Genomic DNA, 19,011 nt, shown 5'->3' with positions numbered 1-19,011 from the left:
AGTTACACAGCATACTCTTAAAATGATTAAACTGTCTCTCACAGCACTTTAAATGATAGACTGCCCAGAAAAAGCACAGAGTGCCCCACAAATTAGGAATTGAAGCAGTAGTTGATAAGCTAGAATGAGCTCTGGGGCATTTTAGGACACACCTCACCCTCATTACTGGGCTGCCCCTCTTGGAAAAACGCTTCCCCTTGTGTAAGGTCATTCAACTAGATTAAAATATCTCACTGTAATGTTACCTCTTTATAACACCTAACATACTTGGGTATAGAAGTGCTGGTTACAGGATGAACAATGAGCTTACTTTTATATGCACTGCATAAAGATACCACCTGTGTGATTTAGTTGAAAAGGAAAATTTAATCTGTATTTCTGGGATGGCTCTATCTAAAGTCACAAGTTGCTGTGACAGAGAATTTAAATTGTTTGAACAGTTTCCCTGCTACCTTCTCCAAGTTGTTATGAATGTCTATAATTTAGGCCTCTGTGTTGCTGACACGCATGTGGATATCTCGTTAGTCATATGAATAAAGCTGCATAATTAGGCAATGGTGTAATTCGTAGCCTCCAACTCTTTCTTCCACCTTCATTTCCTGATGCTCCTTGAAGAAACTGCGATTTATGTTGGTGGCAGATCATGCCACTGTTACTCACAGAAACACCCTTTGCCTGAGATTTCTTTGAAATTAGTCACAAGAATTAAACCTTCTAGCAGTCACGAAGGACAAGGATATACCGCGACAACTCCTCCTCCGCCCACACATGCGGGGACTATGTTTGCTGGAATGGGAATTTGGGCAGGTGACCAAACGGTTAACTGTGCTTATCCTTTCATCCTCCAAACTGACAGAGACTTCTTTAAATTCTTAGAACTCCTTTTACAGAATCTCTGTTTGACAATTTCTAAATGTGCCCAAATGTGCACCAAGTTCATCTCTATTAACAGGCAATGAAACTGAAATAAAGAGGCGCTCTTCGTGTTGACTGCAGGCATTTCAGATTTCATGGCAGCCCGTGTCTCCCCAGTGCCTTTCACATGGAAGAGATAATGTGTGTGAAGAAAAACAAAATTGCAGGTTTAGTAATGTCAGAATCTGATTTATGCCAAAATAGAGATGTCAACAATAGCAGAATAAGTGACAAGTGTTAAATTACCCAAAGAAGTAAATTCTGTAATTATTTACCTCCCTGGCATGTGATCCTTAACAACCTCCAGACCTAAAAGGAACAGCAGGAACCATGCACATGTTGAAATTCAGCATCTTTTTCTCTTTTTCTGAGAAACTACTTTTTGCCCCCAATTTTTTTTTTTAATACAACCAAGTGCCACCATCAACATTTCAAATAAAACCTCAGCATCAAGCCCCACAGCTGAATATGCTGGGAGCTGAGTATACAGCAATCTGCAAATGGACAACTTTAATTCGATTCCTGGCACCACTGGCCACGCTGAGAATTCTTCTATCTCTTCACACCAGGGGTTTGCTCTTTTAAGCATTGCTCCCTGAAGGGAAGGCAAAACTAGAGAAAGAGGATTTCCAATGACCCTGCACAGATGAATGAATGTGTCAATGGTGAATATTGGTTCAGCTTTGAAATAGGGAGTCCTGCAGTGGCTTCCCTGCTTCATCCCCACTAGTGAGTTTCACTGTGGACTTCAATGTGTAGGAGGCCTTTAGGGAACACATAATAAATGGGGGGAAAAAAAGGGTGGGGGAGAATCAACAAAATGGTTTAAGAATAATAAAAAGGCCTTTCTCCAATTACAACCTTTAAATTATTTCTTAGAGAGGAGCATCTCTTTGGCTTAGCTGGTTACAGAAATTGGTTTTTAAAAAAGCTTAAATAAGTAAATGGTTCTTGCCAGACAGTCAACGTTAAAGGCCAGCATGCCCTTCCAGCACATATTTAATTTTCAGGGGTTTCCATTTGTTCACTTGTTTCTGGTGTAATGATGACGTAAAAAAAGTTGTGAAATTGTGAAATTTTAAAATTGCTCTCTCTTTCAGGGTGAGCCTGTTCCTCTGTTTATGACTGACTGCACAGTGAAAATACTGACATGAACAAACTAAACATGGAAAGGAAAGGTGCTTCTTTTCACCTCCGTAACTCTCCTACAACTCAGGTAAACACAAGAGCATTTGTCTAAGCAGTAGTAGAATACACATTTACTTCTACAAGCCTTTCAGTTCATTTTCATTCAACTACCTATCAATCAGTGGCACCATGTGATTTCTTAATTGTGCCAATATTCATGGTTTTAGCTCTTTTTAAATCCAAAGAACATATGTTTCAGTGAGACAGAATCTAAGTATTTAAACATGAGGTAGAATAACATTTTTGTAAGGCCATTTTTTTACAAGTTCTAGTTTTTAAAGCTGCCATATAATTTAATCTGTATAGCAAAGTTTATTTAAAAAATAACACAAGCTTCAAGTAAAGAAGATAGAATTATTAAATTCCTAATAAATGGCATTTTTCCTCCTTTATGTATATAAAAGTTTTATTTTTTATCAGAGTAAGCCGAATATATTCAAAGTGAAATGTACAATTTCTCAACATTAAAAACCACAGCACAGCAGGAGCATCTCTTCTTTTTTTTATATGTCCCTAAATTTAACGTATAAGAAAACCCAACCGACCAAACCAAAAGAACCCACTCAAACGCCAAACAAACAACAATAACCCCCACAAATCCAAAAATCAAACAAACAAACCTCAAACATGTCCAAGGAACTCTGCACAGGTTTCTATAGGTTTGAAAATTAGGTTTGCAGTCAATTACTGCCTAAAGCTGAATGCATGGTCTTTAACTATAATAATCTTATGCAAATTAAAGTTTCTTATTATAGAATTGCTAAAGAAATATTTACATTTACCCTTAATGTTTCTGAGAATTAAAAAAATATAAAAAAAATCCAAAGGGATTGGGCAGCTTTAGTCATTAGTATAATATGCAGATACTGAATATTTTTGGATACTCAGGGGTATTAGCTATACATTTCATAGATAGCATCACATATTGTTCTGTTTCAGCTAATAAAGAATTTGGGTAATCGGATTTATATAGTCTATACCATTTCCTAAGGATGCTGCCTGGGATTTGTCTCTTTTCAAATAGTTGAGATGTCAATGTTCTTTTAAGACTATTTTTTAAATACCAAGAAACAACTTCATGAAGAGCTGCGCTGATTTCCAATTATGTAAAAATTAATTTGTTTAATCAAGCTACAAGAAGTTGAACTGGAAAAATTCCATCACATTAAGTAAAGGATTATTACTCACAAGAAATATTTTCAATGTCAGACAGCCTTGCAGCCACAAACCAGTTTCTCTTACAGGGAAGCCTGTGTGCCTGCTTCTCCTGCCTGACTAGTTTTCTGAAAGCCCTCCGCAACGCCAAAATTAACTCTAGATACAGTGTTCACTTGCTTTTTAATTTTGCTTTAATCACAGCCAAAGGAATTTCCAGGATTAAGTCTTAAATAGAGTTACCTTTTACAAATGTGCATTTCCTTTTGCACGGTAAAATGCACAGGAAAAGGAAAGGAGATTTCTGACAAGTTGCTCTGCCTCTTGTCTCAGGAATGTCTAATAAATAAGGATATTAGTTCATCTGGCCTACTCTCAGTATTTGGTAATAAATGTTTCCTTTGTAAAACATATTTGCAAACTTGTAAAAAGAAAAAGGCTTTATGTTGTCACAATGCAAGAAATCCTTTAATTTTATTATTCATGATCATTATCAAGTAAATTCTGTTGAAAAAAGGAACAAAATTTTGGCATCATTTTGGGATGATAGGCAGTACAGATGAGAATTGCTCCCATAACCTCCTTCTGAATGGTGATATATGCAAAATGAGTTGCTTTCCAGTCCCTTTACAGACTACTTGACATCCACTGCTCAAGTGTTTCAAACCTTCAGTCGCTGACTGTAATAGTGCACAGATGGAACAATATTTATTCTGTCAGTGGAAACTAATTAGGATGACACTAACTCTGAACATTAAACCAGAAGGAAAAAAAAAAAAAAAGAAGAAAAATCACACTTTACAGAGTATAGCACATGATCTGTGAGTTTACAAATAAATACTATAAATTTTAATGTATTTCTGTAACATGGGAGGCATGACCATCTTTGCTGTTGGTGCTGCACATGGTAGCAAGAGATGGGCCTGCAGAGCCATGCCTGGATTTGTGCACAAACGCCCCATCTCCACCATTAACTCACTTCATGTCAGAAACTGCATCCCAACAACCTCCACTCTGGCAGAACAGCAAGTCAGACTTGCAGATTATTTCACCCAACTTTTCAGTCAGCCACACTGTCCCTGCCACCAAGATGTCCCTGCCCCCAGCCTGCAGTCTTTCAGGTCCTGGCTGTGCCAGTGCCAGAAGTTGGGCAGAAACTCAGTCATGGAGGTGACCAGCCCCTGCATTCTCCCCTTAACTCCAGCCACAGGCAGGCATCAGGAGGTTGGCTGCCCTTTAGAATAAAAGATCCCATTTGGTAAATCATCAGGTCTGGTACCTGTATCTATATATAGATATGCACCCTCCATGCAATGACTGGCTCACGGCTCCTGAAAAGTCAAGATCATGTGACCTCAGCACACAAACTAGTGATTTTCAAGACCTCATTATGGATCTAAATCTGCATCTTTTGCTCTCTTTAATAGCTTTAAGTCTCTTGTTTTTTGATGTTCATGAGCTTAAATAAATTGGTCCACAAATGTTTAACGTTTTGAAGACCTCCATGGTACAGCTCAAATTCACGAGATTACAAACACAGCTACAGCATGGTAGTTTACTATTGGACCCAACTATCCAACTGTCTTGCAGCACTATTCTCTTTAAATGAATGGACATGTCAGGGGAGAATCAGGTCTGTTATTCATATGCATTTGTGCAGATTCACCATTCTTACACCTTACTCTATAATAATGAAATTTTGTAGCAGAAGAATGAAAGACATGCTTTAAGCCATGTTGATTTTTGTAATTTGAAATGGCAAATTTTTAGAGACCTAAAAAAACCTGCCCACAGTTAAGCAAGTGTTAACATTTGAGAAGTAAGGCACGATAAAAAGTTACCCCATTAATTCTGTTAATCCAACGTGAACTATGAAGAAAGGAAGAAAGAGAACTGCCTGAGAAGGCGTGATGTCAAAGGCTTCTTGTCTGTGCAGTGACATGATTCTCTAGAGGTGTTTTAAAAAACTAGATTTGGAAGTGACACTTTCTGTATTGGTAGTGTTCTTCACTTAGCATTTCTCAACAACCAGGAATATGCAGGTGCAGAATTTCGTTTTGACTCCATCCATATTACACAAAAAGCAATAGTAGTAATGAATATGCCTTTTATAAAAAAGATGTTAAGCAAGCACTTCTTCAACAGTTCCATCCAGAGCCACTAACCTAATAAAGGATATTGTCTATGTCTACAAATCTGTTTTTTCTCAGGTCAATGGGACTAATTCTGAATTTTAATTATTTTAATCTGAAACCATTTTTTAAAGCATCTCCCAAACTGGGATACTGTATGTGCTCCATGAGAGCTTTGTTGGTATTGATATTCATGTCATACCTCAGAGGCTTCTAAACTGCAAACTAACATTTTAAAATATTTTTTTACAAACTTAATTCAAATGCAGGGCACAACATAATGAGTAAACCTGCAAAAAATGATGAAGTGCATCTTATTTCTAACTGATGATAATATCTTCTGTGGATGCCAGATACCATCTCTACTGAAATCATACCTTGGCTTGACAATAAAACTGGAAGTTACTCAAGTGTATTGTAGCCAACTGTCAGGTTTAAAAACAGTCACAACATACTATTAGTGGCATTCAGCCAATCTCTTAAGGAACACAATGACCCGAACTTTATTCTGAAAACTCAGTTTGAAAGCAAATCTATTCCCTAAAGTAATTTTCAGCACTGCTTAAAAAGCTTGGAAAAATCAGATTAGAGTAAACCAGATTATGTAGATGTTATGAGAATGTAACTTCTAAAAATAACTTTATGGATCAATTCAAGTAAAATTCAAATACAAAGATCTCACCTTTCACACAGCCCTGCACTTCTGTGTTTTATAAATCTGCCTCCAAACTATCAGATTGATACAGTCTGTATAGTTAGTACAGTTTAGAAAGCCTAGAATATAAAACAACTTCTGTACATTGAAGATTTGTGCCTTGAGAGGCTTATGTGAACACATTACACACATTATCTGATAGAATTGATGCACTGCATGCTGTATTTGAAATGACTGTGGATGCCTAAGAAAAAATTATTCTCTCAAATAAACAGGCATGCATATCTATTAGTACAATCTGTAACAGGGCACAAATTTCCTTTCCTTTTTTAATGCAATATTCTTATCACTGTTGTAAACTTCCTTGAGAAATAACACTTCATACACACAGATGTATAAAGATAAAAAAGGAGATAATGCTAAATAGAGACAATGAGCGAGTTCCAACCACTGAATGCTTGCCATAATCACAGAAAATGCACCCAAGTAAATGCTTAATAGAAACTCCTATGAACTAACAGGAGTGACACATAATCAATGAAGCCCCTATTAAAGCATTATTAAGATGTAACCTTGTTTATTCTAAGTCATATAAAATGCAGCCACTCACACACAAAAGCCATCCATGCACTAGCCAGCCTATCACAAAAATGGTCAGATACAGTCTGAAGGAAAACACTCACAGATACTTCAGGAAAAGAAGCATAAACTAACGCATTAATGCATTTGGTCCAGAAAATAACTTAGATCTTATTAATGTATGACAGCATATATTGAACTTATTTTTTCCAAACAGCATTGACTAAATGTCTCTGTAAAATTGATTCCAAGAGATAGCAGTTTACTACTTTGTGTATTCAAATTAAGTTACTGCTTAGCTAAAATATCACATGCAAGGAAGAAATTGAGTTAGTCTCAACATGTGACTAAATAAGATAACTTCTTTCATGCACAGCAACTCCACATACTTGTTTGTCTGCTGATTCATGACATCTAAATTTTAACTGCAGTATTAGGAGATTTACACGGGAAAAATACCATGTTTAATTTCACTTTCACCTCACTAGTGAGAAACACTTCATCAATTCAAAGCACTGCTTACCTTACTCATACTACAAATGAGTCTGTGAAAGGATTTTGCCAACATGGAAATTGAGGTTCAGATTTCTTTGCACTCTTATCACACAGTTTACTACCAGGAAAAGTTTACACCCAGCTTCAACAAAGTAACTTATGATTTAAAGGAAGCATATTTATGTGTTCAACATTTTGGTGCCATCTAATAAGTCAAAATTATGCTTAATGCCCAAGTATGATAATAGAAATATAGCAGTTACTTTCCCAGGACAAGTACAAACTAGAGGAGTAATTGCAGTTCCTAGTAGTCAGTTCTCCTCAAGATCATCACCAGATTCCTACTGAAAACATTGTAACACGATTTGATATCAGGAATTTTAGCTTTATCAAGGTAATTGTCAGAGGTAGCTCCCGGTGTAGCAAAGATAATAGTTGTGTTGTAATCATATGTAATATAATAGCAAATCGTGAAAAAAATTCTAATTCTATTTATCTGACCTCTATCTGCAGTGCCGCTAAATATATCAGAAGATGCAAAACGAGTAGATAAGACAACAGAAAATTTCTCACTATAAAATGAATCTCCTCAAATACAAGAAATCAAAAGATAAAGGATCCCAGAATGGGTCATGTTGGAAGGGACCACAGTGGATCATCTGGCCCAGCATCCCTGCGCAAGCAAGGTCACCCCAGAGCACGTGGGACAGGACTGTGTTCAGACAGTTCTTGAGTATCTTCAGTGAAGTAGACTCCAAAACCTATTTGGCCATGAATGAAAGTTGCCATGGCATTGCATAGACCTTAAGTTTATGAGGAATTTTAGAATCTTGCTTTCCAGTTCTACATTTTCAACTCTGGATTAGGCTATTTTCTCTTTGAAAAAGATAATCCCAGTGGAGTAATAGAATTTCATCATCACTTTAATTATTTGTTGCTTTTCTGCAATTTTCTTACTAAAATTACCTGTGTTAGCTCTCTAAGCATCTGAACTGTTATTGTTAATCAGCTATATGTAAAAAAACATTCTCATACAAGTTACTCTTTGCAGTATTTCTTTTTTCACCTGTGCTATGACACAATGCAGCACTATGACATGGAAAGATGTAAAATATCCTTTTGTGGCTAAAAATATACCTATGTTCTCCTTTTGTTAGCTTTCCCTTTCTTTTTCTTCATTCTAAACTACAAGACATTTTGACTTATAATTGAATTTTTACTGACATGTTTGTTTTATGATATTTGTTTCTTAAATCTCTTTCAGAACTCTGTAGAGCTGGTATACACATCAGTGCCTCTTCAAAGTAACAAAAGTGCAATCCAGTGGAATTAAATGCAGCTGAGTTTTGATGCTAAAATAATCTTGTAAATACAGCTTCATTGGAAAGCAGTGGCAAGAAAATCTCAGGAGGCTCAAGCAAAATCTGTTTGGTTCAAAGAAGCATCCTAATTTTTTTTTTGCTTTTCTACTGAAAACTGTGCTCCTTTTTCCTCCTTCTCCATGCAGAAGTTGTTCATTTAGAACAGGCTAGTTTTGCTCCTGAAGACAGAGAAGAGCGCTTCCTGATGGTCCAGAGAGAACAGCAGCATTTTTTCTCACAGTAAAGACTGTGAGGTACAAAGAGGATGACTTTGTCATGAACAATTTGTGGAGAAGAGTTGCGAGCATGTAGAAAGAACACAAAATAGGACAGTGTCTTATCATCAGATATACAGGAACAATATTCTTAGTTCTACAGGACCCCAGTTCTCACACACAGCCTGAGACAGTGATTCTCTGTCAGAAATTCAGGAAAAAAAGTATTTTCCTTGCTCCTCCCCATTCAACACAACAACTCAGTACAATCAATATCCAAGTAGGCCGAAGGCTGGAAAACTTAACAGCTCAGACATAAATGTTCATCCCAAGCCCTTCCCACCTGCCATGATTACTATCAGTCATTCTTACTGATTAAGAATAAACATTTCTTACGTGTAGCTGTGGGGGAAACGTATTTCCTGGGAGACATCCAGAGAGGAACTTACTTGGCAAATATTTCTCTCCAGAAATAACTTCTTAGCTACTAACAAATAAAGTGGGCCAGGTCCCAGTCTCCAGCCTGGAGGACAAGTGGCACAGAATGGAGGTTAGTGGCCTTGAGTCCACACTTAAGTGTAGGCCCTGGCTCCATTTAGTTTATATGGATGTAGCCCGGGAGACTCCAAAGGAACAGTACAATTCTAAAGAATTTCACTGACATTAAATTACTTAGTCAGTGAACTATTATGTCAATTTCCTATGTATTAGATATTTATTTTTTCATGTATAAGATCCATGGTAGGTCAATTTAAAATAGAGTGAGACATATTGCACGTTTCCCAGAAGTCTTCACTGGAATGTATTTTAGTTTCAAAAAAATTAAGTCCAAAACAGAGAAAGAGCTATCAAAAACCCTGAGAAAAGTTTTCAAAAAGGCAAATGTTAAGTTTTACCTTTGCAACACAATTTGCACACTGTTCCCCTAAATTTATATTGAGATCTCTCCCTCCATTAATGAGCACACATCTATGCATATACTCATGGTAAACTAGAAAAGAAAGGAAGACTGTTGGGAGAGGCACATATTTTCAACATCTGGATTTGATTCAAAGGAAGGGGAAAATCAAGAAAACAGGGTCACAATAATGGCTCAAAGAACAGAGGGGGGAATACGAGGGACATCTAGAAGAAAATACTATTTTTGATGCAAATAACCATTAATTAGATAGCATAGTTCACAAATAGATTCATTAGAGAACTGGATCCAATCAGTAAGAAATACTTCCAAGGTTTGTTGCTCTGCAACTTGTGTTCTTGAACAAAATGGGAAAGTTTGGAGTGCTACATGATGAATAAAACCATTGCAAAAAAGCAAAATAGATTGAAACAGCAATCAGGGCTGGAACATATACCAAAATGCATGTGTTCTTCAGGAAAAACAAAAATAGACAGAAAGGGGTGTCTGATGACGTTATAGACTGTGAAAACATAAAAAGGGATAGGTTGGCTAAAACATTCAGGTCATGTCAAAATAATAGACATAGGGGGATAAAAAATGAAGTGTGCTGGAGCAGTCATAGAAATTATTCCTTAAATCTCCACAATTTTATTGGGACTTGGAGGGAATTGAGGGGAAGTCACCATTATTTAAGGAGGCAGAAGAGGTAAATTGATCCAGACAATAATTCTTCTATTAATTCAATGTTTAAATACATATACAGATATAACAGAAAAATTGGGATAAAGCTTACAATGGTTGATGTAAGGTAATTTATGCCAAGCTAATTTATTTGACAATATGGCTGATTTTAAGCAAAGGAAATTACTGAATCATCTAACTGCACATCAGCATATATATATGTGTGTGTGTATGTTACCTTGTTACAGCTGGAAAAATAGGAATTAGTAAAAGGACTGCAAATTATTTAAGGAAATACTAAAAGGGATTTAATGACAGTATTGAAGGGACATCTAATGAAGTGAAGGAAGCTTGGTAATGAAGCTCCTCTTAGATCAGTCTGCAAAACTCCTCTAACTTCATTACTGAGAATGAATATGACATCAGTAGAAACACACATGGAAGTCTCCAGATGACACAAAATTAGGAGAGCACCAGTAGAAAAAAAATCAAAATATCATCCTGGTAAAATATGATAGTCTGCGTAAGCAAAGATAATGAAGAGAAAGTAGTACTATCAACTACGAGATAACAGTGGGAAAAAAAAGTACAAGTTGAAACTTAAGCACAAAGAAGAGAAAAAGTAAAAAACCCTGAAAAGTATAAACTGATTGGAAAATGTACTTTCACTAACTAATTACATGTAAATATGAAAACAAGCTATACAGTTGCAGAATATAAACAGGATTTTTTTTCCAGATAATATTAATGTCATTTCAGAGTGAAACCTCACCAGAACAGTAATTCTGATTTCATTCAGGGAAGATTTAATTTAAACTGGAAAAAGGACAGGGAAGGGCTATAGGAATGACACTGGGAATGAAGTGTGTACATTCAAAGAGAATAAAAGACATTGGCTTGGTCTACCCTGCCAAGACTGAATAGGAATATGACTCTTCTGTAAAAATATAATCAGCAAAGCATATACACTGGAGATGAACTATTGAAGTCAAAAAGACAACATTGGCACAAGAACAAATAAGTATAAAACAGTAATAAATATTTTTATGCGGCAAATTAGAAGATTTGTAACTCCCAGGGCAATAACACTATTGAACAGCCAACTGGAGTCCTGAAGGACAAAAATAATTAGCTCATGTTAAGACACCGCTTTATCATTTTATATTATAATATATAGTGACAGTAGCAGACCGGACTTAGAGATTCCCTAGGCCCTCATGTGTTCTATATACCCATCTCAGAAGGGTTGCAGAGCTCTTCTTAGCCTGTGGAAAGATGGTGGGACTATGCCAGTGATAAGAACATTAAGATAAAGACAGGAAATATTAACTTGGCACAGAGCCACCCTAAGAAACAAACTATTGGTTCCAAGCTGGGCCAAGCTCCACTATATGACCTTATGCACCTCAGAAAATGGGGAAAATCCTTTTTGATTGTGCATGTCCATATGGAGGTATATTTCAAGATGGTTCTGGCCATGGAAAAGAGCAAATAGAAATATGAATACATTTTGACTCAGTCCCTCAGGATAACTCCCTTCCTTGACTCAAGTTACCTAAAGGTTAAGCTCAGAACAACATTGCAGAGCCCAGCATTCCTTTCACTTGCACAGCAGAACCATTCCTTCTTAGTTAGATATACACTGCCTGCTCCACTCCTGTTTAAATACTTATGCACTTCTTTCTTTCTTTTAACTTTATAATGCACTCGTGCCTTCCGGTGCTGGCACCTGCACTGCTGTATGGTCAAACTGTTGATTTACATGCAGAGACTTCCATAACATCCATTTTAAAATAGATGTTTTATGTTGGTTGGTTTGGGGTAGTTTTTTGGGTTTTCTTTGGCTGGTTGGTTTTTTTGTTGTTGTTTTTTTTTGTCTTGTTTGGTTTTTGGGGTTTTTTGATTGGCTGGTTGGTTTGCTTATTTGTTTTTAAAATAGTTATCTTCGAATATAACAGAGTTTGTCCAAAGTGGTTTTCCTTTTATGAACTTCAAGCATGTGGCAGTGATCAAATGGGTACAGCTGTCCTTTAAGGACATTGGCAATTATTGTCATCATACCTCCTGTTAGGCAGTTCAAATTGCTTAAAACTTTGATAATGATTACTTGACTGCATTTAAATGAAGGTCGTTTACCCTTCCATTCCCTACTTATATAGCATCTTTCGTGCAACGCGCCTCAAGGCCCTTTCCAAAGAACACTAATCAGTACACAACATTATACTGAAGCAAATAACCTTGTCACAAATTCCATTACACAGTAAAAGCTAAATAAAAAATAATAGCTTTCCTGTCTATATTTAAAAATATATATCCACTTAGTGTCAAGCTTTTCAAGTAGAAGAGAATGCCACAGAAGAGAACAAATCCTACTGCACGGCAAGAAAATGAAAAGTGAACTATTGCTACAAAATAGCTACCAATACTTGTCCTACCTTACCAATACAATGGGCAATTCCAAAAATGAGTATTCTTAAATGCTGCCTCATTTTAAATTCAAGAATTTTCAATGGGAATTTCAAAAAAGCAGCTGAAACTATGTCCAAGAAGGCCAATCTGCCAGTGAACAGAAATCGCCTTGTCTTGCAGTAACTGTTTAAAGGTTTGCATGAGGCAAGACTGGCATCAATCTCGCATTTACTGAAGGAGAACTGCAAGTGTTTTGCTCAGCCTGCCAGCTCCAAATGGAAGGAGGATTTCTTCCCATAAATAAAGGTAATTTCTTCTTATCTATGTACACATACAACCTCCTACACCAGCTCAGACAAGTGTATTTCCCTTGCCTGCAAGTCCAGACAGGAGAAAAGATGACTGACAATGTCACTCCTACTCCACAATGGCCTTGTTGGCTACCGGTAACGTCCACACCAACTGTAAATACAGCAGACCCCACAAAATCTAGTAGGCTCTCTGAGGAATTACAAATTGACATAAGTAAAATATCACGTAAAAACAGCCTGGAAATTACCTTTCCTCCAAACAAGATCAGTGATTTGATCCTCTTTAGTGGCAAACTCAGCCCTTGTCACAAGTCTGGGCCACAACAAGAACTGCAGAAAAACTACACAAGACAAGAAGCTGAAATAAAAATCTTGGTTCACTGATAGAAGCAGCATTGCATTGATAGTATTGCCCTATAGTATCACACACACCACAGAAAACCAGCGATCACTCTCGCAGATCTGTTTTGTGGTAGTTTCTCATCTGAAAAAGCAAAACCAAAATGAAAACAACTGCAACCCTTCTGAAGAGAGAAAATATCTAAAAAAATCAGAGCAGGAGTCACCCCATATCCCATGCTTTTTTTGGATGACAGAAATATAACAGGGAAGGGGAAGATTAAATACAGAGGGCAGCAATAAAGATGTCTAGAAATAAGAGCAACTCACTCACTCAAAGCTCTTAGCCAAATATTTGCCTTATTGCTGATTTTAGCTTGTGAGAAACATGCAGTTGAGAAAACAAATTACAAATTATAGAAGAGAAAAATAACATTTGGAAAATTCATTTTGAAATTAGAGAGAAAAACAACTGAAATACAAATAAATAAAATTCACAGTGCACAGTAATCCACAAGATACTGTGCTTAAAGTGATGAAACAGTCTTTGTTCAGAGAGTCCTGTCTGCCAACATTTGAACAGAGTTTGGCATACTATGTGTGATCTTTTCACATACAAAAACAAACAGATTTTTCTTGTGCAAGCTACAGACCTCTTCTGCATTTCTAAAATGATTTATTGGCCAATTGACACTTCTTAAATTAATTCTTCTTCAAGTATAACCTAGGAAATTCCATCTCCTATCAGTTATGTCAAATTTGACAGCCTCAGGTGAAATTTCTCCTTTCTTAATTATTTTATTATCCCATTAATTCTCTGAAACCATTAGAAACATTCCCATGTCCCCCTCTGAAGAATTTCTCTGCTTTCTTGATGCCTATAGCTTTCAAGAACCTCAAATAAACAATTTCCTCCCTTGGCAATCTCTTTGCTATACTAAATATGTTTCACTACTGTCACTTTCCTTCAGAAAATAACTACTGCTTATGCATCAGTTTTTCTCCACCTTTCCCTTCGTGTCAGTTCCAGAAAGAACAAACAAAGGGATCCTCTCAGAGGCAGAGGTGCCTGATTTTCACTACTGTGCACTACCAGAGTTACACAGACATTCTGGCCTCACCTCAAGCCAAAAGAGTACTTTCGAAAATTGTAGCTTGCAAATCATATATTACCTGTTGCCTATTGTTCCTCTATGACAATAAAAGGAGAAATGCACCATGTTGCAAATCTATATACTGAAAGAACTGTGTGTTTGGTAGCCATGCTGAAGGAAAGGGTATGCACAGATATCACTCTTAACACTGCAGGTCCCTGGGACAAGGGAGGCTGGGCACCTCCATTCCTGGAGAATGTCAGACTCAACAGGACCAGACTGACTGATCTGACCTAATTTAAAATTAGTCATGTTCTGAGCAAGAGCTGGGGGTCCCTTCCAACCCAGCTTGCTTTCCGTGAATCCCTCAAGAATACTTGATCACTCCAGAAATACAGCACAGTACCTCAGATTAACTGTGTGCTGGATCCCCATTGGATCATATGCTGTGCTATCATTTCCCTGGCAGTCTGATACCAGATGCAAGAAGAACAAAGACTGGAACTCTTCTCCCTGCAGGGTTGCCAAGAGATTGAGGAGACTATCCAGCTTCTGTTGGACTACAGCCATTTTCACAAGTTGTGAGAACAGGAAAACAGGCAGGATCACACTGAAGAGAGGAAACCTCAAGGCAATATACGAGACAATACAGTGGCTATCACCTAAGAAATGAGATAAAACATGGAAATATCCATTGTTTTGGATAATTCCAGAAGGCTAATGTTCAACAAAGCCACACATAATGTCACCACCTTTGCCAAATGATCCAAGCTCTTTCTGGAATATAGGTTTTGGTTCTTTCAGAGAAGGCATTAGGTACCTTAGTGTATATTGCTCCCTCATAACTGAGGGCAAAAACAGACCCTGCCTTGCCTCAAACGATACATAACCTAAAAAATACTGCTGTCAATCTAGTGAAGATTAGGAATGACTGAATCTCCCCCACTTTATCTAAATTTTCTCTAGAATACCCTTATTTCTGCTGACTGAAATGTAATATCATATACTTCATCTTCTACAAGACCTTCTGTCCTTTTGCTACTGTTATGACAAACCATCAAACCACTGTAACGCAGTTTCCCAGTCACAAGGATCAACTCAGCGCTTTTGGGGACAGTTCCTGCTCACAACTGCATAGACATTACTTTAGACACAACTGGAAATGGCAGAGTCCCTTTGGGGTTGGCTTTTGTCAGCTTAGTATCTAATACAGAATAAATATGCTAAGAGCTCCAAGTATAGTATGCTCAAATAAAAATGAGAAGAATAAGAAATAAATCTATTAATGGCAGCACAATGAAAAGAGAAAAAAAACCCACTCAAAAATAAGTAGCAAATCAATTAAGCACAAAATCTGAGAGAACAAAGAGGTGCTCAAGGCTACCAAGTGCCTAATCCTAGGGAGTTCAGTCTTCAAGATATTGAACATCACACAACTGAGTTGGCAAAGTCAGTCTATAAATCACTGCAAAACCTTGTGTGTTTTCTGTAAGAACGGGCCTACCCTAAAGTCAAATTGGAATTTCTTGAGTTTGGGTTTAGCAATCAAGACAGCAGCTTGCCAACCTGGTTCCTTTAAAATGCTTTTCCGTAGAGAAGATGCATATTGGTAAAATCTTCCACAATTGCATTTTCTCTGGAACTAATTAAATGGTAACATTTTTCACAAACATATTTTTAAAAGCTGATTTTAAAAATTAGAGAGAGACAATTCATTTTTTGAACTTTAGGCCAGGCTGTCAGAATAATACAACACTGGAAAACATCTTCAAAACAGGATTGAATCTTATCCACTTGGATTTAAAAAAAAAACAACAAACCTTCAAAAACCAACAAAAAAAAAAACACACATGAAAAATCAACACTTTACATTAAAGTTTTATAGTTGAGGATGCAGTGATTATTTGGACTATCTGACAATGACAAGTTTTGATTATTTGCTAATTGCAGAAGTAGGGCAGATTTATTTTTTACTTTGCTACAAATGTGTTCTCTATATTAGTGTCTCTGCTAAAAGAGCTGGGACAGCTTAACTAAAAATTGTCCATAATTCCCATAGTATCATCTTTATTGTTGTACAGTGTTGTATGTCACCCTCATGCCTCTCAGCTGCTATCATATGATCGACACTCTGTTTTAAAGGTGGTCACCACAATGATGCCATTTCTGGAGTAGAGTGACATGTGCTATTAGCACCTGGCAGATTATGATCCCTGTGCAGAAGAATGCTGTCTACCTAAAAGTACTGCTGAAGAAATACAGGTGATCTTCAGTAAAAGACAAACGTGACACTTTCATGACAGAAAAACCAAACCATGCAACTCAGAACCATAAGATTATAACTACTTATGATCTCACTTATTTAAAAGGTTATATATCCAGTAGTAAGGTAACTTTACTACACTGCCTGGACAATTGGTGGAACTTAGAGGTGGAACTCTCAGTGGAACTTAGAGGACCCAGACATAAACTGGCTGAACTGTTAACCATTCAGTATTTCCCTTAGAATGAATTAGTTCCACTTTAACATGGAAAAGGGTTTCAGTGGGAAAAGTGCCAGAATAAGAACCATCAAAACAGATTATTGGTGATCACCCAAGACTAGGAGTATTAATCTATCTGATTAATCTGTTGAACTGTAATAGCTCCTCAAGGGCAGTGTGCTGAGTGGGTGAATGAACCTGGTGTCATTTTTCTAGCTCCTCCTCCAGAAGGACAGAGGTCTGTGCAAGAAAGCTTCCTAAGAACAGCAGTTCTCCCATTTTAGGTGGACTAAAGAAAGCAGCTGGATACATCTCTAGGCCTACTAGATGCTATCTTTGCTGAAAATTTTGTAATGCTTTCACCAGATCCATAGTGTCATTGGCAACACAGAATCATAGAAAGGCTTGGGTGGGAGGTGGACTTGAGGATCATCTCGTTCCAATCCCCCTGGCATGGGCATTCCACTAGACCAGGTTGTCATTCCACTAGACCAAAGCCCCACCCAACCTGGACTTGAACATTTCCAGGGATGGGACATCCACAGCCTCTCTCGTACACCTGATCTAGTGTTTTACTACCTTCACAGTAACAGATTTTTTTCCTAATATCTAAGCTAAACCTGCTCTCTTTAAAGCCATTTCCTCTTGTCCTGTCACTACATGCCATTGTAAAAGGTCCCTCTACAGCTTTCCTGTAGGCCCCTTTAGGTACTGGAAAGTCCTCTGAGGTCTCCCTGGAGCCCTCTCTTCTGCAAGATGAACAGCACCAACTCTCTCAGCCTGTCTTCAGGAGAGGTGCTCCAGCCCACTGATAATGTTCACAACCCTCTGGATTTGTACCAGCCTTATGAGGGGGCCCCAGAACTGAAAACACTTCTCTAGGTGGGATGCCATGAGCCCTTGAGTAGAGGGGCAGAATCACCTCCCTCAGCCTTGCTGGTCACATTAAGCAGGGTCTGAAGCTCTAGAGAGGAATAGTTGCAATGATAAAATACTAGAGCTATCATGGAAGCAAATTTTAATGAAAGGCTAAAATATATTCTGGTAATAAGGTCCGTGAGAAGTCTCTCTGCCAAGGACACAGCACAGAATTTTGACAATCAGAGGAGAAAAACTATAGAATAAATACGATCATAACAGACCGTATCAGCCACATTAAAGCAGGTGTTCTGCATTACTACACCTTAACATTTTTGCCTTCTGTTGGATATCTGAATATTGTTAATCACTAAGTCTGGGAAGGAAATGAGATCTCACTGTATATCAGAGAAAATTCCCTGACCACTCTTTCAAAGAGGACAAACACATTTATCTCTTGCTTCTGGTCCCTAGGAGAAAACTTATTAAAGCTATCTAAAACTGAGATTCTGGAGAAAACATGATGGCAGAGACAGCATTATCTGTCAACCTCCAACTAGGACTTTGGTGAGTGAACAAAAATGTTTGTGGTATCAGTAAACTCCTACAAGCATTTGGACTGACACTATGGGTAAAAACTAAGACAGTTATCGTCAAGGATAATCAGCTATTAAGAATTTTACAGACAAAATGCAAGACAAAAGGAATAGATAGTAAATGATTATTGAATGAAATAGAGAAACTGGAACCAAAGTTAAACATATCAAAATAGGTTAAATTTAACGTATCATATTCCAAGCAAAGACAAAATGATCCCAGTGACTTTAGAGTTCAAAAAAAGCTCCTGAAGCTGAATCATCCAGAGCTATAATTTCATCCCTCAGATTCCTGATGTAGGAAATGCTTACACAATTTCTGTCTTTTTTTAAAAGAGTATTTCCTACTGAGCCGAACAGAAACCTATCCTTTCTTAAACTACCACTTGGCAGCTGCATATGTGTAGAATATTTCTAAAAAGAAACCAGGCCACCAAAGGTTTGAGCATCTTTTCTTTAACTCATTCACTTCTTAGTTTTTGTCTGTGCATTACACACTTTTCCCCTGCTTTGTTGGCCACCTTGGCTCTGGAATCAATCATTTTGCCGTCTCTGACCCAGAATATTGATTTCAATATTCTGACAGAGGCCACTCAGTTATAATCCGTAACCAAGCCCTAAAGTACATTGTTATTCACATTCAT

At 37.3% G+C, this 19,011-nt stretch overlaps 1 protein-coding gene and 1 long non-coding RNA gene across 3 annotated transcripts in view; one reads left to right on the top strand and one right to left on the bottom strand.

Moving 5' to 3' along the window:
• The window catches only part of LOC134552193 (uncharacterized), a 34,277-nt gene extending 21,479 nt beyond the window's left edge, over nt 1-12,798 (top strand). The window contains exons 2-3 of the long non-coding RNA XR_010080805.1: nt 2,016-2,131; nt 7,633-12,798. This is a non-coding gene — a long non-coding RNA (uncharacterized LOC134552193). The remainder of the gene's footprint in view (nt 1-2,015; nt 2,132-7,632) is intronic.
• The window catches only part of FIGN (fidgetin, microtubule severing factor), a 106,589-nt gene that overhangs the window by 28,101 nt on the left and 59,477 nt on the right, over nt 1-19,011 (bottom strand). The window lies entirely within an intron of this gene.

This window comes from Prinia subflava, chromosome 6 (genome assembly GCF_021018805.1).
Source record: "Prinia subflava isolate CZ2003 ecotype Zambia chromosome 6, Cam_Psub_1.2, whole genome shotgun sequence".
In the NCBI taxonomy this organism is placed as follows: Eukaryota; Metazoa; Chordata; class Aves; order Passeriformes; family Cisticolidae; genus Prinia; species Prinia subflava.
The sequence above is the reverse complement of the archived record's forward strand: the minus strand, read 5'-3'. Positions and strand labels throughout refer to the sequence as shown.